The sequence below is a fragment of the Triturus cristatus genome, chromosome 10 (genome assembly GCF_964204655.1).
Source record: "Triturus cristatus chromosome 10, aTriCri1.1, whole genome shotgun sequence".
In the NCBI taxonomy this organism is placed as follows: domain Eukaryota; kingdom Metazoa; phylum Chordata; class Amphibia; order Caudata; family Salamandridae; genus Triturus; species Triturus cristatus.
In genome coordinates this window covers 1,041,907,756-1,041,930,105 of record NC_140593.1, presented here as the reverse complement: position 1 = coordinate 1,041,930,105, position 22,350 = coordinate 1,041,907,756, and the positions used below count along the sequence as shown (strand labels likewise).

At 41.8% G+C, this 22,350-nt stretch overlaps 1 pseudogene across 1 annotated transcript; it reads left to right on the top strand.

Moving 5' to 3' along the window:
* Positions 1-16,306: 16,306 nt before the first annotated feature.
* Positions 16,307-19,335, top strand: LOC146796514 (UDP-glucuronosyltransferase 2C1 pseudogene; annotated as a pseudogene). The gene has a single exon (XR_014969623.1). The product of XR_014969623.1 is annotated as a UDP-glucuronosyltransferase 2C1 pseudogene (transcript).
* The last annotated feature ends 3,015 nt before the right edge of the window (positions 19,336-22,350 follow it).

The following is a 22,350-nucleotide window of genomic DNA, read 5'->3' as shown; positions in this document are numbered from 1 at the left end:
GCACAGCAAGTGCGACTAAATAAAATTACAATTTAAAGTCATATTTAATGCCCGTTCACCTTCAAATCTCCAGCATGGTTATTTAAATGCCCTCTAAGGGCTCATGGGGCTGCTGTTGTTGGGCACCCTCCAACCTCTAGGCTCAGGTACATTGCACCGGCTGCACCAATGGTAGCTACGCCCCTGATTGAGCCCAGAAAAGACAAACCAGGTCTGGGTTGCATGTATGCCCATAGGAAGGACAGAGTAATTTGGATGGCCACTAGTATTGTTGTGGGCCAAATTTGATTTGCATGTGGTTGGTCCTTTTGTTGTATGGCTCAGTAAGCAGAAAAAAATGAAGTGCAGAGTAAATACAGCACAGAGTAACTGAAATGACTGGTATTTAGACAACAATGTATGCATCACTTTTTATTCTTCTCAGTGAGAAAAACCTAACTGTCATGGCTCTGTCCAGAGATTTGTCTCGCCGCTTTCATTCCAAACATTTAAATTGCACATCGCTGATGGGGTTTCAAGTGCTTTAATACAGAGAGGATGTTGCTTATAAGAACCAGCCAGGCTTTACCATTTGAGACCTCGCTGGAATTGATTCGGCTGGCCCCTTTCAATAGTGGCACAATGAGCAGACTAACAGTTGACTAGAATGTTGCCTTCAGTAATGACCAGTGGCTGAGATTAATTCATCCATCCCAGCCATCACCGTCGTTTATTGTCAAGGAAAGAACCATAGCAAAACCATGGGATTTCCACCCTCATGACCATCAGCTGCTTGATTTGCCTGGTCTTATAGAACCAGAAAATAGTTCCCAAACAACTAAATCCTAATATTCTCTAAGGCCCAGGCAGTTGTGAAGCATTCCTCCTGAACTGTAGGCCACTTTGTTTTCTTTGGCAGAAGTCCATGGCAGATGAAGTTTTCATCCTGCTCCATTCTCACTGGGTTGAGTTAAGCTGGAATAGTTCCATAAGCCTTTATCAAACACCTACACATATTCTAAAATACTGATCGACCGTTATAGGAAACGTTCAATAGAGATGCATGGTAATATGCCTGTTTCAGGGCCACTGTGAGTTGCTGACACTCAATATTCATTGAAACCTTTTTAGGCTTGGTCAGGTCTGCCAACTCCTCACCTGTGGGCCATGGAATACCACAGAAGACTTACAAAACAGGCACTACTCCACTTTCATGATTCATTTGAACTCTGTAATCTGGCAAGACTCTTTATAGTTATCATAAGATGTCCTTCCAGCTTTCACAAAAGACACGCATGTCATTCAAGAAAGCAAGAAGGATTGTGTACAAGCCGGCCAGCACAAAGCTCACCAGTCCGTGGAATGTATTTGGGATATTATTTATTTGTCTGTTTGTTTGTTTATGTTTGCAATATTCCTTTTTGTCACTTCCACATTCAACAAAGATGTATTATGATGCACACCATATCAGTTCCTTGAATAACAAATCATAAGTACACAATTGGATTGTTCCTACCATTCTATATAGTTATATTCATGTTTAAGATGATACTTTAATGTAGTAAGTTACATAAATCCAGGTTTTTAATCCACACCACCTTCTTACTCCACCTTCCCCTACTACCCTCTCGCCTATTTTTTTAAAAATAATGTTTTATCTAGGTCATGGATAAGATTCAATAATACAACAATGCAGGTCAATCAATTGGATGGCAAAGATTGAAGGATTTATCAGGACTAAGGGGGCAGCTGGATGCATCACATAGGACATGAAGCAAAGAGAAAAACAAACGAACAATGCACAGACTATGGAGACGGGTGGTCATGACCAGACTGTAATCGCAAAAGACATCCCCTAAATGGCTGCCAGATCTTCTGGCACTGGATATGTCGCTCATCACTTTCTATATTCAGGCAATCAAAGAGACCCGTATTGATAAATTCATGCCACCACAGGATTGGGGGCATGGGCCAACAATCAATGTCAGGCCAGAATTAGGTGAGCTAAGGCAAAAGCAAAAAAGTAGATACCACTTCGGGTGGCCGGGTATAAAAGGTTTGAGCCCAAATATGATTAATTTAGAATCCCACCTCAAGGTGATCAGACATTGCAAATTAAGCTTTCCGAAAACAGTCTGCCTATAGTAAGAAATAGAAGGACAAGTGGCAAAGATGCGAACTGAGTCAGCCCTATCGCCTGAACACCGGAAGGTGCCTGCCACGTAGTGCAGGGAAAGGCACTACATGCATTTTTACCATTGCGGCGGGTGCTGCAGCCAGCAGCTCCTGCCGCAATGGTAAACATGCAAGATGCAACCGCCACGGTGGCGGTCGCATCGTAATTTCACGTGCGGGATCGCTACGGTGGCGGGCAGACCATTGTAATGACCCCCTAAGTTACTGCATCGTAAAAGCATGCAGATGAGAGAAATTTAGATGAAAATGAGTCTTTTGAATAACATAGATTGTACTCTATTTACTAGTATTGGTGTATCTTTTCAAAATGTAATAGAAGATGTTCAGTGATAAATTCAGATGGTTAGAACGTTTTCCTTAATTACACTTATGAAATAAAATATGCATGAAGAATTAATAAAAACTAATGTAATTTATATGACATTATTTGTGTATTTAGGAGTCACATTCTAAACTCCATATTTTGCGTATGTAAAATTGTGCACCAACTAAAAAGGAGCAAAGGGTGCTGCACAATTATACTAAAACCAAATGCTCTGAAACTTTTAGGGAATAATCTTCATCCATGTACTAATATGAATCACCAGAAACAATATTAATAATTTTTGTTTTGAAATAATTTTACATGTTGGTACTTTGAAAATACAGTAATGTGTCAAATTACACGTGCTATTTACAACAAAACTGAAATCCTTTATCAGTACACACAAGTTGAAAGAAATATATAAGGTCCCAAAGGTTATAAATGAAATGTATATTTCTGTTCTTTTATATTCTAAATGTCATGAACCCAAATCAATTTAGGCCTCCATTTTCCTTACTTTGCTTGATTCTGTTCTCATGGAAAGGCTTTGCAAACTTGCAATGTGAAGAGCAACTATGTCTCATAGGTATAGTTCCCATTCTGATTCGAGGACTGCTTGCAACAATTTTGTTACTTTTGGAACATCTGCCATTAGAAACTGCCCTCTTGAACTCACTCATTTGCTTTTGCGAAAGGACTTTTGTATGAAAATGATGCACAATGAAAGGATTGACGACTCACCACCTTTTTGCTATAATATGTGTCTTCTTTATGCTGCATGACAATCACCCTATATGAACTGACTGCTGGACTGAGTGGTCTGACCAGATAAGTTGTCCCCCCAGAATTTGAGGATTATATTATACATTGATGTGACGGAAAGAGGAGGGATATACTCTTCACCTTTTTGGCAGAGCTTTTTAGAACTTTCTTGCCGACTCTATTTTGAGCTGTCATGGCTCATGTCCCTTCCTGAACTTTCCCAGAGCTTTGATAATTAATGGCAAAATCAATTTTGATTTGAATGTCTTGCTCTCTTAGGTCTTAAATGCCTGATGTAGTTACTCCTTTAATAATTATGATAAATCTAGCTCTTACTAAATCCTGTTTCTGTCTCTTCATGATTTGTCTCCAGTAATTGATTGTGCATGCCAACTGAGTTATTGATGGTTGAGGGAATTATATTGGAGAGATCTCTGGACAGCAGATACTAATGTTATTACTTTGCATAGCTTGAACTGAGTTATTGGTTTGTATGATCTTGGTTCGACTGAATTTCTTCAGGAGATTTGGTCTGGCAGTGATAACACTTTACTTGAATAACTTAGTTCTGAGAGTTATTTACATGAATCTAATTATGAGTGTGTAGGTCAGTTACCCAATTCCTGCTCCTCATTGGATAACAGAAGTTGGATCCCCTATGTCCGACCCCTCTCTGCACCAAGCAAGATCCATCGGACGACCAAATGAATGAGAACTAAGGTGAGTGATAAAACTAAGGAGTTTGTGATCAAAAAGGGCCCAATAACGCTACAACAATAGTAGGATCTTCAGTGTAGGCAAGTACTTTAAACTGTAGTTGTTGGATCTGAAGTGGAACAATGTCTCTAAAACTCTTTCTTTCTTACCGAAACCTGGTTACAGGAGGATAGTAGCCCGGATATTGCCATCACTCTTCCCCCCGCTATGCAATTGCCTGAAATTATTGACTAGGAAAGAAGGGGGGTGAGGTTGCCATAATCCTTAAATAACACTTTGATTGTAAGACATTTACTATCAACATTGGTGGATGTGAAAACCTAGTGTACTCACTCAAATCTCTCACATACCTGTACTTTCTAGGGTCTGCTTTTATATCGCCCAACTGGACCAGCAAAAAAATGTGTACAGACTTTACCAGAAAAAATAGCCGTAAACAGTTTAACAGCAGCTAATTTTAAAGTTTTAGGCAATTTAAATATCCACTTTGATTCTAATTTATGTACAGAGGCTCTGGGTTTTAATCATAATTTAGCAGCAGTACAGCTCACACAACTAGTAGAACATCCCACCCATTTAAAAGGCCATATTTTGGACCCCATTTTCTCAAAGGTTTCATCCATGAAAGTATATGCCCCTCACCCAGTTCCAAAGTCTGACCGTCTGTCACTTCACTTTATGATAACTATAACCGAAAGACCTAAATCTATTGGGCTCCTCACTAACTCAATTAGGCAATGGTGAAAACTGAACAGTACAGGATGGCAAGCAGCTCTGAGCAAAGCCATCCCTAGTTTGGATGGTGATGTTTGTGCCTCGTATCTAGCCTTTAGTGAATGGATAGACTCCACACTAGGAAACACAGTACCCATAAGAACTAGTATCCTCTCACAAGCCAGAGCAAACATAAGCTGGTTTTCTCCTGAACTAAAATAGCTAAAGAAAGAATGTAAAAGACTAGAAAGAAAATGGAGGTGTCAGTATGATGAGGAAAGTAAAAAGGTATATGGGACAAACATAGAAATATACCGCCATGTCAACTGGAGGGCCAAATTGAAGGACTTTGCAAAGAAGATCAGGCAGCCTGTATGCTTCCATAGGGAAATATATTATATAGTTAATTATTTCCTAAAACCCAATGTGGTAGGAGTAGGACCCCTTCTTCAAAAGCAATATGCGAACAGTTTGCTAATTTTTTTCAGGAGAAAGTAAAAAAAATGAATGACTCCCTGATGGGGCCGCCAGTCTCCTCACAGCCTCCAAATGCCAGTATCACTGACAGTCCACCTTTGGTGGATTTTTCAGCTTTTCCTAGATTGAGTTTAAAGGACATCATAGGAGCAGCAAATAATATAAAATCAAGTTCACCGTTAGATCCAGCCCCAGTGAACATTCTATTGAATGGAGGGGAGACTATATAAGCTGCTCTGATGACCATGTATAACAACTCTTTAGAGGAAGGATGCGTCCCAGAGGCATGGAAACATGCCATTTTCAGGCCACTGTTAAAAAAGCCTTTGTTGGACCCTGAGAAACCAGAGAATTAAAGGCCCATCTCACTGCTGCCGGGGATAAGCAAAGTTCTTTAAAAATGACTGAATGGCTTTCTCGGCAAAATTTCAGGTTGTCAACAATTTGCTGCACCAAACGCAGACTGGTTTTACACCAGGATGTAGTACGGAGACAGCACTTTTGCTGGCTACCGAAGATATGAAAATGGCGCTAGATCAAGGAGGATTGGATGCACTCATTCTTCTCAATTTGAGTGCAGTATTTGACACTGTCTCCCATTCAATTCTGAGAGACAGACTGAAGGCAATAGGAGTCACAGGGAAGGCCCTCAAATGGTTAACGGCCTTTCTGCCCAACAGAAGCTTCCAAATCAGTGAAGGTCCTTTTCTATCACACACCTACAAGTGAGAGTGTGGGGGCATGGCTCTGCATTGCGCCAACGTTGTTTAACATTTGTGTTAAACCTCTTGCAGAAATCATCTGCACCCATGGTTTTACCATGGTAGCCTATGTTGACAACACTCAAATGGTCGTCTCTATGTCACCAGACACCAAATCCACTTCCAAGAAACTATATACATGTTTAGACAAGGTGGCTACTTGGATGACTGAACGCTGCCTCAAGTTGAATGGGGACAAATCAGAGGTGATGGTGGTGGGTAATAACCCGTCCCTCTGGGAACAACTTATATGGCCTCCTTGTCTGGGCGAATACCCTACTCCTCAATCTGAGGTGAAGAACTTGGGATCATACTGGACAAGGATCTTCTGAAAATGATTTCACAAGCCAAGATGGTGGCAGGCATCTGTTATGGCATGCTGGGATCACTTAGGAAGACAATTAGGTGTGTCCCAATGGATTGTCGCAGGGCGGTGGTGCAGTGCCTGATCCTGTCAAGACTCAACTATGACAATTCCTTATATCTCGGGCAGCCCAGCATACGTTACTGAGATATTGCAGGTGATATAAAATGCAGCAGCACGAGCGCTGCTGGGTTGGCCCAGGATAATTCAGCTCGACCAGCCCTCCAACAATTGCATTGACTACCTATTAAGAAATGCATAAAATTCAAGGCCTTATGCATTGATCACAAGCTAAAAAACTCAGTCAGACCTCATGCTTTGCAACATCTTATCACATCATACAAAGCTCTAACAGCACTAAGATCGAACATTCTATCCCTGCTGGCAGTGACCAAAATCAAGAGGGCGAGTGGAGGATGTTGGTCATTTGGATACCTCGTTGCCAAACTTTGGAATTCCCTTCCTGAACAACTTAGGTCCAACAACAATCTACTAAGTTTCAGGAAACAACTAAAAATCCATCTTTTCAGATAATGATTCAGCTTATCCTACATAGTCTGTTACCACTTCCTGTTAGCACCGGAAAGCCCATTCTTGGGTATCTCCTGCGCTTTCCCGAATTAATGAACATAACATACCTCTTCAAAGCTTGAATGTACGGTTTGATATAAAGTGAGAAGAGCAGTGGAGAAAGTGGACATCTCTGACGGCTACCACCATTAATCTGAATTATTTCAGTCATAGAGCCTAAACTTGAGACTCTAGCTGTTAGATGCTGGTAGAGCTGTTGAACTCGAGGAAAAGTGTGTGGTGCAAACCTTGACGCCACCAAGGTGGCCCTGACAAATGGCCAGGAAACCTGGTCAAAAGCCTTTTCGGCATCTAACATTATTAGCCTGTCTGGGTTTCATTGGGCACAGTGATAAAAATGTCAATGTGAGTAGTGGTATCTTGTCCAGGAACAAAGCCATGTTGATTCTCTTCGACAAGATCTGAGATAACGGTTGCAAGGTGATTAGCCAGTACACAAGTGTAAATTGCTATTGATCAAAGAAATAGGATGGTATGATCCACAAAGAGAACGATCTTTCCCTTTCCTGAGAAAGATAACGAAGTTAGTCTCTGCCCATGAACTGGGAACCTGTTCAAATAGCTCAAAAGAGTTAAATAATTCACAGAGGACCAGGACTAAAACATGTGATAATCCAACATAAACATCTAGTTGAATTTGGTCAGGGCCACAGGCCTTACCTTGCACCAACTGGCCGATTGAGGTTTCTATTTCAGAAGCCAATATTGGATCTTCTAGCCTATTTTGCTGTATGGTAGAAAGCTTCTGATGATGGTGAAGTCAAAGAAACAGGGCAGTTTGCTCCATGCCGGCAACAACTTCCTCATCATAAAGCTTTTGATACAAACTATGAAATTCCTCTTGGATAAGGACTGGATCGATCACTATATCCCCATGAGAGTTCTTAATCCTAATGATAACGGATGCACTAGATCTATTGTGGACCCGAAAGTAAAGGAGACAGCCCATTTCCTTGATGTTTTCAAAAAAATTTAATTGCTTGGCCCTAACCCTTTTAATAATGTTATCAAGCATGTGCTCCCAAAAAGAAGCTTGCACGATCACAAACTCATCCATCAGGGACGCAAATGATCCCCAATATTGGGCAATTGCAGAGTTGGCCATGTGAGAATCTAAAAGGGTGGGGGCAAGCTGTGTCTCAACCTCGACCTAAGCAACCTGTTTCAGATGAAAAGAAAAATAACTTCTGGTATGGCCCTTACAAAATGCTTTAAAAGCGTCTCATACCATAAGAATAGAAGCCAAACCCATATTACACTCCAAAAAAAGTGGCCAATTGTGCTTTATGCTTCTACTTTATGGGAGAATAAGGATGGCCCTGTGGTTTTTAACAGTTTGTTGTCTGAGTTACACCAATGGCCGGAATATCTCATAATTTGTGGTGACTTTAATGTCACTCTTAACCCAGGCATGGATTCTTCCTATGATGGCATGGGGGCTATCTCCCTGTGGGGGAATGCGCATAGTTAAAAGAAACTGGCCAGGGCTGCCTTGCTACAATTGATTGAATTCTGTGCTCTGGTGGGTGTTTGGCTTCACACTCAGATGAGAGAGCACAGGTGTACATACTTCTCTGTCCCTCATAAATCTTTTTCCCAGATAGATATGTTTCTTGTTAGTCATTCGCTTGTGTCCTATCTTGGTATTTCCCTGAATCCTAAAGTTATTTCAGACCACAACTCACTGTCTCTTTTTATCTGGGTGGAAGGTGCTCTATCTAATTTGATGCCACGTCCTTGGACGTTCGAGCAGCAACTCCTTTTAGAGGAAGTGTTTACTAATTCTTTGGTTAAGGAGGCAAGGCTTTTTTTGGAGTGCATAGGGATTTGGCTTCTATTCTTATAGCATGAGACGCTTTTACTACCCTGTCTCGTCAATGTATTACTGTTACATTTCCTCTAAGTATTCTAAGTATTCTACTGTCAGTAAATGTATCCTACTTGGGGACTTCAACATCCATAGTGAAGATGCCTCTAACCAAGAGGCCACTCTATGCCTACAGGATCTAGCTGCAGGGGGTCTAGAGATTATTAATACTGCCCCCACACATATTGCTGGGCATACTCTGGACCTCATTTTCTCCAACTCCTTGGATATTAAATGTGGTAAAACGATACCGCTTATTTGGTCCGATCATTCTATGATACATTTTCAAGTGTTGGGTCTTATGGACCCTGTCCTGGTGTCTAACAACACCTCTAATAGACGCCTCTATCGATCCTGGCATAAAATAACTACCAACCATCTTTCCTTACTATTCTCAGAGTGGGATTGGAACAGTATGCAAGAGGATGTGGTTCAACAGCTCGATCTTTTTAATCTGAGAGTTAGCAATTTACTGGATAAAGTAATTCCTCTCAAACGCCTCAGATTTTCACCTAAAAGCACTGCTTCTGGATGGTACACGTCGGATTTGCGTGCTGAGAAAAGCACCTGTAAAAAACTGGAGCGGTCTTGGCGTCGTTCACACGATGAACATGCTAAAATCTTGTATAAAGCAGCTATGACAACTTACCATAAAAATGTTAAATTAGCCCGTAAATCTCATATTGCAGCAACTTTGGAGCAGGCGGGAAATAATGCAAGGTTACTTTTCCAAATTGTACATGATTTTACAAACCCCAAATCTTGCCAGACTAAGGATAGCTTTTCCCAGTCACTATGTGACAATATTTTCTCCTTCTTTGTGCAAAAGATTGAGAAGATTTATCATAATATTATCTTATCCAATAGTTTTGCTTCTAGCCCTGCAGAAATCATGCTACAACTAACTACCGAGGGACCCCGTTTGACTACTTTCCCCCCTATTTCTGTCACCGAAGTACAAATTCTTCTGAAATGCACCAGATCTGGATCCCCACTGGATATTTTACCTGCTAAAATCTCTTCCCGATTTGCGGCCCTGCTGGCACCCCCAGTTTGTTCGATAGTCAACGCTTCTTTAAAATCTGCGACTCTCCCTCCAAAATGGAAACATGCTCAGATCATTCCTATTCGCAAGAACTCTAACATCTCCCCGGAGGAAGTATCAAACTATCGTCCTATTTCGCTGCTCCCTCTACAGAGCAAAATAACAGAGAAATACGTCAATAAACATCTATCTGCTTTCCTCGAGTCTTGCAAGGCTCTGGACGTTTCTCAGTCAGGCTTTCGTGCTAAACATAGCACCGAAACGGCTCTGGTGGAGGTAGTGGATAATATCAGAATGGCTCTGGACCAAGGTCAAGCGGCACTTCTGGTGCTGCTTGACCTATCAGCAGCTTTTGACACCATTTCCCATCAAATTCTCCTACAAAGACTCCAGGAGATTGGTGTGGAGGGATCTGCACTTAGGTGGCTGACTAATTTTCTGTCTAACCGTACTCAGGCAGTGGCAATGGGGCCCTTTACATCGACTCCCACACAGGTTACCAGAGGCGTCCCGCAGGGCTCATGTTTGAGCCCCACCTTATTCAATATCTATGTGACGCCTCTGGCCAAACTGATGAGACCTGGGGTTTAACCCCATTTCCTATGCAGACGATACCCAGCTCCTCCTCACCTTCGATAAAACGAGATCCGACACACATACCATCTTCTCTCAGGGCATGATGGCTATTGCCGCCTGGATAAAAACCAACTATCTCCAGTTAAACTCTGAGAAGTCTGAGATCCTGCTATTCGGAGGTGCAGACATCTGTTGGACACCAAGATGGTGGCCTGAGGAGCTGGGTAAAGCCCCTGTTCCTAAAGAGGTAGTCAAAAACTTAGGCATTAAGCTTGATAAAAAACTCACGATGCAAACCCACGTTAACACCATTGTTGGGTCTTGCTATCACATCCTAGGTTTACTTAGAAGAGTTTTTCCATTGCTTCCAATTTCCACCAGGAAGACTTTAATTCAAGCATTACTCATGAGCAAGATAGATTATTGCAATGCTCTTCTTCTCTCTGCTCATGCCGCCTCTTTGGACAAATTGCAGGTTGTTCAGAACACGGCCGCCCGCCTAGTTACTGATTCACCAGCTAGGACTCCTTCACAGCCCCTACTGCGGGAATTACATTGGCTATCAATCAGGAAAAGAGTGCAGTTCAAAATTGGTTGCATGATTTTTAAGGCTATAAATGAACTTAGCCCTCACTATCTTGCTAAGAAACTGATAATGTATCACCCTATATCCTCCCTCAGATCTGGTTCGCAGAAATTGCTCTCTGTTCCTAGAGTAAAGAAAGCTCGCTCAGGTGGTAAGGCTTTCTCATATCTAGCTCCTACTTTCTGGAACAGTCTTCCCCTCTTCCTTCGAATGGAAATGCCCCTCTCCCGCTTCAGAAAACTTATGAAGACACATCTTTTCTAGCTTATTGACTAGTTTGCTGTTGCTAGCGCAGAGATACCCCCAGAGGTGATTCAGCGTGATATAAAATTATAAATCAAATCAAATCAAATCAGTGTGTAGATATATGTATCCTAACATCATGGCGACTATATGAGAGTGTGGTTTGTAAGATGAAATATTGCAAGCAAACATATTGGAGACAAAAATATGGCAAAAAAATATCAAGGACAAAAATATCGCCTTTGCATGCTTTGTAAAATCTAAAATATTGACAATAAATTATTAAATACCACAGTATGGTAAAAGAATGCGTATGTATATTGAATTCTAGCTGTTATACACCATATTAACTTTAAAACATATTTTTGCATAAAAAATTATATTACATTAAAACATATAATATAAAAGATATTTTAAAAAGTATAACTTACACAAAATACAGATGTATTTATACATGATTGTATATACATAATATTTAAAATACATACATAATTAAAATTAACAAAAAATAAATATAATTGCAGACACTAGACATTAAAAAATAAAAAACATATACAGTAATATTTGAATAAACTAATAAAAAAGACTACACTAATAAATCGTAAAAAGTACAATTTACATTAAACTAACTTTTAAAATTAATACAAAAAAAATATTAAAACTATGTCAGTCAGCTAAGAAAATAGGCTCTGAGGGATGAAATTCACTAGTCCCACCCCAGTCTGACCAACAGTAGAAAAAGTGTTAGACTTTGGAGATCTCAGATTTACTATTCCCACTCCAAATTAAGCAACAGTAGGGAAAATGTGGGACTTTGGAAGGGTTAGATTTACTATTCCCACTCTGACATAAGAAACTACGGGGAAAGTGTTGGACTCTGGAGGGGTTAGCTTAATTATTCTCACTCCTACCAGAGCAACAGCAGGGAAAGTGTTGGAGTTTTGAAGTGTGGGATTTACTATTCCCACTCCAACTCCAACATAGGAAACACTAGGGTAAGTGTTGGACTCTGGAATAGGTTCCATGCCACTCCAAAGTAAGCAACAGTAGGGAAAGAGGTGGAATGTGCAGGGTTAAATGTACTGTTCCAACTTTAGAAAGCTCACATTTATTTTTCTCTATCCTAGCAATATAAAATAGATTACATGTATATAAAATAAACATAAAAGATATTTTCCTGAACATGTCAAATATGTTTAGTTTTACATAATTTATATAAATTATTAAAAACTACAAAACACAAAATTAACACCTACTATTATACTGAAAATGTTATCAATTACAAATGTAAAAATAAATATAAATACTTCCCAGCCTTTTACCATAAAATTCCAACAACCAGAAAAAAAGAAATTAATCACAGAAAAAAAGTAACATACACATTGCCTTTAAAATAATACTATAAATTTAATTATACAAAAATCTTACACATAATTAATTAATATCCAATTAGTAAAAAAATTAAATAATTAACACAATCACCTATGAGAGGGCCTACTCAGGTGCCAAACAAAGTGTGTCTGTGAATAATTCCACCTCTTCATCTGTGTGAAAGCAATCACAATCATCACATACCCTCGAGCACTGATCTTAATCTCTAGCAACAAAAAAGCCGAAAGTGGTCCAGGGCTTTGAGTGGTAGAGCATGCAGTTGCAAAACTACTGCTTCAAAATCATTCACAAGTCAAGGAAGGCCCAGAAGACAGCCGACTTTTCTTTCTGCTTCCCACTGCTGGCCTGTGCCCCCAAATCCCCATATTCAGCGAAGTACATAAGAAATGCTGGGCAGCAAGTGACTATAGATAAGGAGGACATCTTTAGAGCATCATTAGAAGACACCATCTTCCAACTGGTATTAGAAATGTTTGACTCTAAAAGGTGGAGAGACCTTGAAAAAGTGAAAGGGTCACACAAGTGCCACAGTCTGACGTAGCTATGTGATATTCACTATGTACAAGGTGCATTTACTTGCCACATAAGAGCGCTTGTTCTGAGGTGCTTTGTTTATCCCTCAGGCAATCTTAAAACAGGCTGCAGAGCTGAATCAAGAAGGCAGGGCGGCATTGCTACCAGTCAAAGAGTTTGAGGACAAACTGAAAGTGTATTTGTCATTCCTCAAAGAACTCATGGAAAAGATGCTTTGTATGTGCCACGCAGATTTATATAGCGCAAACTCGACCCAAAGGTATTGGAGCGCTTTACATGAGCACCAGTTACGTTACACAAGGACACATTCAGGCATGGGGAGATTAAGTGATTTGCCTGGCACAGCCTCAGAAAGGACAGTCCTTCTGAACCAATGAGGCTGTTAAAACTGCCACAAACAATATGGGAACATTTTGCCATAGATTACTTTGGTATGAAAACCACAATCGTTCCAGAAGAAATTATTTCACAAATATTATTTCAAACAAAAAAAATACAGGAAATACAAGTCCCAATAGGGGAAATTTTTCAAAACAGTAAAAGTTTTATTACGTTTTTTTTCTCACAAAAATAACAACACAATACAATATACAAGCAAACAATTTGTGCTCACCATGTTACACTAAATAAACAAATACAGACAATGGACATTGTAAACAAAAAAACTGTGACAATGGTAAGGGGTCTTGAATTCAATAAAGCCTGCATTAAAAACCGGAACAAAACGCAATCAATGCTTTATCCCAATTTGCCAGAGGTGTGCCGATGGCGTTTCGACCCTTGCAGCTTATTGGATCATCATTTGGACAAAGAGTTACTTTTAAAGCAACCACAAGACATAAAATATTAATGACCTCTGGACAGACCACATAAGACGTCTCAGGAATTTCAAGAGACCAAGGTTAAATCACTTGTAACGTGGATATCAAGTTCTCCAGAACCATCTCCCTGTCGGGAAATAATTTTATGCTACCCGACAGCGAGATGGTGCTGGAAACCAAGAAGTAAATTGTTCCCAAGAAATTCTAAATGTTGCGATTGCCTAAATTGTAACAGTTATACAGGTAGCAAAGACCACCAAAGCTCCCATCTGTGAAATACTGTGTCTGACAAGTGACCCCATTGTGATATCCTGGATAGCACAAATGGCATCTCACCTTCTAAGCTTATCTTTGGCAGGAAGCTGAGGACCGTGATCCCTTGTGTTGTATCAGGATGTAAGACTTTAGGACAGCACCAATGAGAGGTACATAAAATATTACACGGCTCGGGAGGACACAAGTGAGACCCTACCTGACTAGCAATCCTGCTTGTCCAAAGGCCTCTGTGATCATGAGTTGATGGATAGACTCACCCGTTACCCAAAACTCCTCCTCCCCAATCTCAATGGAGATTCCTTCGAACTGTCACCAGACACATTTCGTGGGCTCCTGAAGAAGAGCCCAATCTCTAATATCCAACCCTCTGCCCTTCCCCCTCCAGTATGTGACAACCTACCCTCTCACTATCATTCCAGTGTCAGACGCCCTTCAAAGACAAATCACCACGATGGACTGAAATATATAAGTTGTTTAGTTGAAGGGAATTATAGTGCTGCAAAACATGCATCTCGCTCTCAGTGCGCACACCCCGCAACCTGGCACGTGCATCTACCAGCCACACAAAGATTAAGCTGGATAGCCGGATGCAGAGCTAGAACTCCTGAGCCTGCAAGAGAGCACTGGATTGAGAGGAGTTCAAGCTGGCGATGCACAGGGCCACTGGTGGGACATTAATGTGTGGAAGTTGCGTTTTCCACGTTTGCATTGTGTTGACCACACTTGCCACATTATCCAATCTCTCCTGCTTATTTTGCAGAGTTCACCAAAAAATGTGTTTCTATCTCAAGCGGATTAAAGTTATCAGAAATATGCCACACTTACTACTGTGAAGGGATAGACACTTTTAAATTGCTGATTGCAGCGTTCAATTATTAAACTGAAAGTAACGAGATAAAACACTTGTCCAGGCACCCTTAAGGTTTCCATTTCACCGACTGGGAAGGGGTTTTTCTGCAGCATAAAAAACCCATGATTTATTAAAATCAGATTCAAACAGAGAGAAAATAACGATTCCTTCTTTGTCATGAACATATGCCGCTTTGTTATTAGTATTCATTATTGGAACAGATTAATTTTACTGCCCAGACACTGTTCACAAAACAGCAGTTATATCAAGAGTACAGAAAAATCCCCAAATTGTATTTCTCCATAGGGGCTTCTGCCTTGAATATCACAGTGCCTTCTAGAAATCTAGCAAGACATTTACACTAAAGGTATGGAAAGTAAAATATTGTTCTGCAAAGCTGTTTCTCAGAGAACGAAAGTGTTTCTGGATATTGTGGACAAAGAGCAACTAGAATTGAAAAACAAGTCTAAGGTATAACCGGGATACATAAAAGTGGCCCATCTTTAATTATAAGACCTATGCAACTATGATCTGGTTTCTGCTTGGAGCAAAACGTTATTCCTGTGTTTTGATGGAAAGCAAACTCATTTGTTCGTGGACAGCATATTCATTAGGATCTGCTGTATATTTTTATTTCTTTACACAGGCGGGTTGTGATACTTTTTGGATAAATGTGTCAAAGCGACAAAATAGCAAAACAAATCTGACTCACGAGTTGCATAATTTTCCTTTTCTTCCAACAAAATTTAGTCAACCATGAAACGTAATTTAGTCCTGCATTGCGCCTTAATTCTAGCAACCGAAACAAAATACAAATATTTACCCAGGTTCTCTATTATCTCATGCTTCAGTGTTTAGAAAAAAAGCTTTAGCCTGTTAGCTGAAGCCGCCTAGTTTTGGCTGGAACTAGGATCTCGAGTTCCCCATGTCCGTACATGAGCCGCTTACTCATTTCAGGTTTTGTTATACTTTGAATTATGGGGATTCGTAGTCCTTCTTTTATAATGGGACAAATCTAACTACAAGCCCCCAAAATACAAAGTAAAAGTATGGCCTGGCCGAGACCCAGTGATTATGTATGCAATATATATTGAACGCTAGACTATCGCACGCGCATGAACGTGCCCCTCAAAAAGATGGCTACATGTTCTAGCCTTCTCCTTGGAAGTCGAATGTCAGCCATCTTTGTGAAGGGCAAAGGGACTGAGGGGCGGGAAGTAGCACAGCGCAGCTCTGGTTTTGTAGCCATTCCTTTCCAAGCAGGACTGCAGCGGTAAACAGATATAGCGTGTAGTCCGTTTTGCGCTGCATGTTTCGTGTAAATCGAGACCATCTGGTTTACGCCGATTTTTTAAATATCTTATACCGCAAACAATGATATAAAACAGTGCGCTGACTCCAAGAAGAGCTGCACGAGCTTCCGTTTTAGTAAGTGCACTGCCCCATATATTCATTTCCTGGGTGGTTATGCCTTCCTGGGCAAACAAAGGATTAGACTTTGCACTTAGCAGACCTTCCTCCAGTTTCTGAGCCTGGTGCGGGCAGGAGCTGATTGTGTAGCTGAGATTACTTTACAAACAATATATATAGTCCAGTCCATAGGGTACTAAAAGTTGAAACAACGACCCATATCTTTGGACAGAGCGGAAGGATCGGAGCTGGTGAAACATGGCGAAAACCTGCAACGTCCGTAGCCTCTACTTTGTGGTTTCTTGTGCACTGTTGCTTGCCCTGGTTAATGGCGCGGGAGCAGCTAAGATCCTGGTGGTCCCGGTGGACGGCAGCCATTGGGTAAACATCAAGATTCTCATGATGGAGCTACTGGGACGAGGGCACGAGCTCACAGTGGTGAAAGCCTCCAATGCCATCTACATAGAAGAAGAATCAGACGAATTTATAATAGAAACAATTCAAATGCCACCGAACACGTTGACCAAAGATGAGGTTGAAAAACATGCCCTTGACTGGATGTTTAGAATGGCCTTCTCCAAAGACAGATCATCACTTTCCATTGCTTGGGAAATACTTGGCGTCATTCAGCAAACCACTGTGAACCACGCAGCGGTTATTGCAGCCATGTTTGAAAACAAGGAGCTAATGGAGCGCCTTCAGAATGCGCACTTTGAACTTGTCCTGGCTGATCCGTATTTTCAAGGTGGAGTTATGCTGGCACATCACCTTGAGATTCCAGTAGTATTTTTTGGACGGTGGCTGCAAATTGAAGAAATCCATTTGGCTACGGCCCCATCGCCACTTTCATATGTGCCAGTGCTGCATTCTAGGTGGACAGATAGAATGAGTTTCGTTGAAAGATGTAAAAACTTTTTGCTTTACAGCTTGAATGAAATTCTGAATAAGTTAATTGTTTACCCAACGTATGATGAACTTTGTCGGCGGTATCTGAAAACAGACAGCGGACTTTATCACCTCATTAAAAAGGCTGATATTTTCCTGATGAAGGTGGATTTTGTCTTTGAGTTCCCCAGGCCGATCATGCCCAATGCCGTCTACATTGGAGGCTTTCAGTGCCGACCTCCAAAGGCTCTTCCTGTAGAGATTCAAGAGTTCATGGACGGTTCTGGTGATGCGGGAGTGGTGGTCTTCTCATTGGGAACGTTTTTAAGAACCTTACCATGGGAGTTAGCCAATAAGATTGCCGATGGCTTGGCTAGGCTTCCAGAACGTGTGATCTGGCGCTACACAGGAGAGACACCTCTCACACTGGGAAATAACACCAAGATTCTGAGCTGGCTGCCCCAGAATGACCTTCTCAGTCATCCAAAAACAAAGGCCTTCATCGGCCATGGAGGAGAGAATGGCGTTTACGAGGCCATCTACCATGGAGTGCCAGTGATCGGCTTTCCAGTCTTTGGTGACCAGTATGAAAATATCTTGCGGCTTAACAGTCGGGGAGCTGCCTTTTTGTTGAAGAACCTGCCAGACTTAACCGCTGAATACATTTACAATGCAGTAAGAACTGTTATTGATGACCCAAGCTATAGAGCCAACATGCAACGCCTGTCTGCTCTGCACAGAGATGTTCAGGTCCACCCAATGCAGACCGCCATCTTCTGGGTAGAGTACACTATCCGACACAAGGGCGCGTCCCATCTTCAGGCAGCCGGGAATGACCTGCCCTTCTATCAGTACTACCTGCTTGACGTCATAGGATTGCTGGGCGCTGTGCTACTTCTTTCCCTCTGGTTAGCTTGGAGAGTGTTGAAAGCTGTTGTGAAAAGTGTATGTTTGGGGAAAAGGAAACAAAAACGGGACTAGAGAGGAGTGCGACATGAATAAGAAATTATAATCCTTTCTTGAATTTGATGAGGTGTGAAGGTCAATCTGAGGACCAAAAGAAACACCCCTTAGGGCTTTAAAAGCTACAGATGAATGGAGAAGTGGAATAGGATTTGATTAGGGTACTAATGTTCTTAGTGTGACGGCGCACAATCTGTGCTTTTGAGCCCAGTACTCAAAAGCTAAAAAATAATTTCTTATCAGCAGTTGAATGCTGGCTGCCACAGTTTAAACTTTGGTTATATTGATATCCCTATTTAGTTGCCCTGGAAATTAATTTTCTAAAAATGTTTGTTCTCTTACACAAATGTTTTAAAAAATGAATCCATTTCTTAAGTTCCATTAACAGTTCTTCTCCCACCAGAAGGCGCTGTGGAGTTTTTTATTGAAGCTGCCACCTGTACCTGTAGTATCTGACATCTCGCAATGTAAATAATATATTAACACCCACTGCTGTATCATTTGCTGCATCTTCATCATCTGGGTACAGTTTATTATATTTATTTAGTAAGGATTGCTCTTTGGTTTGGGAATGGTTCCACTCTTTCACCCAATGTCACCACACCCTTTTTTAAATCAGACTGGAAGGAATCAAGATGAATTTCGAGGTGGTTATTTGTTCAATACCTCTAAGTGAAATAACTGAGGGGTTTAAGTCTATTAGCCTGTGGGCTAGTGTACATTTTACAGATACATCCCATTCTGTTGGGGTAAGCACCCTCCTCTATAGGCATGCAGTGCTGAGGGATTGGGCCTAGTCTCTTTTCTCACTCTTGGGTCCAGACGCGATGCACGTAGGATGCTGTGTAAGAAAGCTTGCAGTGGAGAACTTCAGTTGATTTCTAGTGAATTTTAGCAGATGATATTTCTCATGGAGTAACTTCAACATGATCCGAGAGACAATTCAGTGTACAATAAGTGCTGTGTCAAAAAGCACGGTTTCTAATTTGAGCATTGTAATAAATCCTACCTCCATTTCAAAACATGATTTAAATAGTATGTGTATCGGTGGTCTTTATAATATCAAATATATTCCTTGGGCGATCATGGTGATTGACTGTGTGCCTCACTCGTATCTATGCAGCTTATGAGCTGAGGCCGTCTCACTGATATCTGTAGAACGAACCACCTCTACCCTCCCTCTTCCGAATGACATCCAGTCCCTCTACTCTCAATACTGCCCTGACTGAGCTGATGGTGCAAATCTTTTAGAATGATTTAGGTATGGTAATTCAAATAGCCTTACTAGAAAAGAAAACTCACCAGTTATGACGAACGTTAATGTTATGTATGGAATTTTATATAGCACCACAAATCTTATGGTACTAAATTCATCGGAAAAAGCATTAAGAAACCGAAACTACCAGTAGTGGCCGATAATGTTCCTGTGCAGTGGAGTGGGCCCCACGCGGACACACGTACACTCATCTACATGCACTCTCACTCCGTTCACAAGTACAAACACTGACACCCACCATCCACAAGCACATATGCATGCACACGGGCTGCGGCGGTGACATCTGGTGACGGTAAGGAAGCCTCGGTGATTCCTGGAGGATTGGGAAAGGGGCTACTGCCTCCTCTCTTTGTCTGACATTGTCACAGGTCAGCCAATGAGTGAAGGACCTTCCCTTACTCGTCCAGAATCGGATGGGGTCAGTGAGGCTTGCTGACCTCACCCTACATTGATGGACAGTCGGCCCTGGGCACTTCAGGGCTTAAAACTGAAGCACCCCCTAGTCTTGATGGGGAGGGCCTTGCAGCACTTTGATGGACTGAGGAGGTCACTCCCGCAGGGCTGTGAAATCTTCAGCACAGTAAAGTTCGGCTCGGGCAGCCTTGCACCTGTGCATTAGCATGTTAAGCTGCCTGACCTTTGCTTAGCCTGACAAACACCCTTAATGTTTGGGAAAAAGTGTTGGGGCGGGGCCCTTCTTCTCTTAACGACGGTCCTTGCCTGGGAGCTTCTGAGAAAAGCCAAAGGTTTTATGCTTTTTCTTAAAGTGAAGGTCAGAAGATATTGCTTAGTTGCTGCAGGAGGGTGGTACAAAGTTTTCATATTGTGTATCCCTCATTTGATATTAATTGGGGTCTGCGCATCACTTGTGTGTCATTATTATTGTTGTCAGTTAGTGGTCGCCCAGGGTAGCAATGACTACTTTTGAGGTGTCATAAATTTCCACTACAGTGTCCCTTTCTGCCCCTACTCTTGGGGATCACAATAGTAGTGGGCAGACAGAAAGAGTGCACTTGAAGGCCTGTTTACATTCTCTAGAGTCCATACCTGGTCTTTCCCCTAGGCGCATGCTGAAAGTAGAGATGGGGTCAGTGTCTAGCCCTTTAATTTGATTGTTACTTCCTGTGCACTTGGCACTTTAGTGAATTGACATTAATACCCTTCGCTGCTAGGCCTTTTCCTCCCCCTGTGCTAAGCCTTTTTTTGGCTATTTGGGGTAGTGCGCGCTTAGGCCCCTGTAACTTTTTGACCACATAAGGTATCCACGCCAAATTTGCGCCCTTTTCTTCCAACATCATGGGGATTCTAAAGGTACCCAGGGTTTGTGGATTACCCTTGGAGGGGTCCCAGAAATTAGCCAAAATACAGCAACATTTTGTTTTTTGGGGGGAAAAATGGGAAAAACGGGCTGCAAATGAAAGCGTCTGGGTTTTTCCCTGCAAAGGTTATCAAAAAAGGGTTTGTGGGGCTGAAATCACCATTTCCCAGCTTTTAGGGAATGACAGACTTGTCAGAAAACCAACATTTGTTACACAGTTTTGGCATTTTTCTGGGACATAGCCTATTTTTGCTATTTTTTGTGCTTTCAACCTCCTTCCAGTAAATGGTAGAAATGGGTGTGAAAGTAATAATGGATACTGGAAATCTATACATTTTATAAAAGTAGACAAAATTATGAATTCAGCAAGGGGTCATTTGTGTAGATGCAAAAACAACAGTTGATGGACAGAATGCAGAACAATGTAATACATTCACCCCAGTATAGAGATCTGGGACTAAATCCATCGTTTTTTTGCTCACCATGCCATTCCACTTTGAACCCAGCCATATGCAAATCAGTCTTGACCCTGTGCCTCATGGGAACAGTCCAGCCCGAACTGCCAAGCCAGGTCCTCTCTGGACTGGAACCAAGCATCCTAGGACCGGTTTCGGGGTTTCATCCCTCTTCAGCCAGGATAGCTTAATTCCAGTGGTATGGAGAGTACGGGACTCACGTCTGAGCATACCCGTCCCACTCGGGGTGACAAATGCAAAATCAACAGTTGATGGACAGAATGCAGAACAATGTTATACATTCACCCCAGTACAGAGATCTGGGGTGGCTGAGTGAGCTAAAGAATGATGATGGATTAAGCCCAGATCAGTTGACAGGGGGTGAGTGCTTGCAATGTTCAACACTCCGTCCATCATCCCCTTTGGTTTTGCTTTGTTCGCCCTAAGTTGGCAGGGTATGCCCAGACGTGGGTCCCTTGCTCACTTTGCCACTGGATTCAAGATAGCCTGGCTGATGAGGGTTATGAACCCGAAACCGGTCCCAGGATGCTTGTTTCCGGTCCAGGGAAGACATGGCTTGGCAGTTCAGGCTGGACTGTTCCCATGAGGCACAGGGTCAGACTGATTTGCATATGGCCATGTCTGAACTGGGGTGGCGGAGTGAGCTAAAGAATGATGATGGATTAAACCCAGATCAGTTGACTGGGGGTGAGTGCTTGCAATGTTCAACACTCCGTCCATCATCCCCTTTGGTTTTGCTTTGTTCGCCCTAAGTTGGCAGGGTATGCCCAGACGTGGGTCCCTTGCTCACTTTGCCACTGGATTCAAGATAGCCTGGCTGATGAGGGTTATGAACCCGAAACCGGTCCCAGGATGCTTGTTTCCGGTCCAGGGAAGACATAGCAAACCTATACATTTTTGAAAACTAGACACCCAGAAGAATCCAGGATGGGGTGACTTGACTGCCTCCCACCAGGTTCTGTTACCT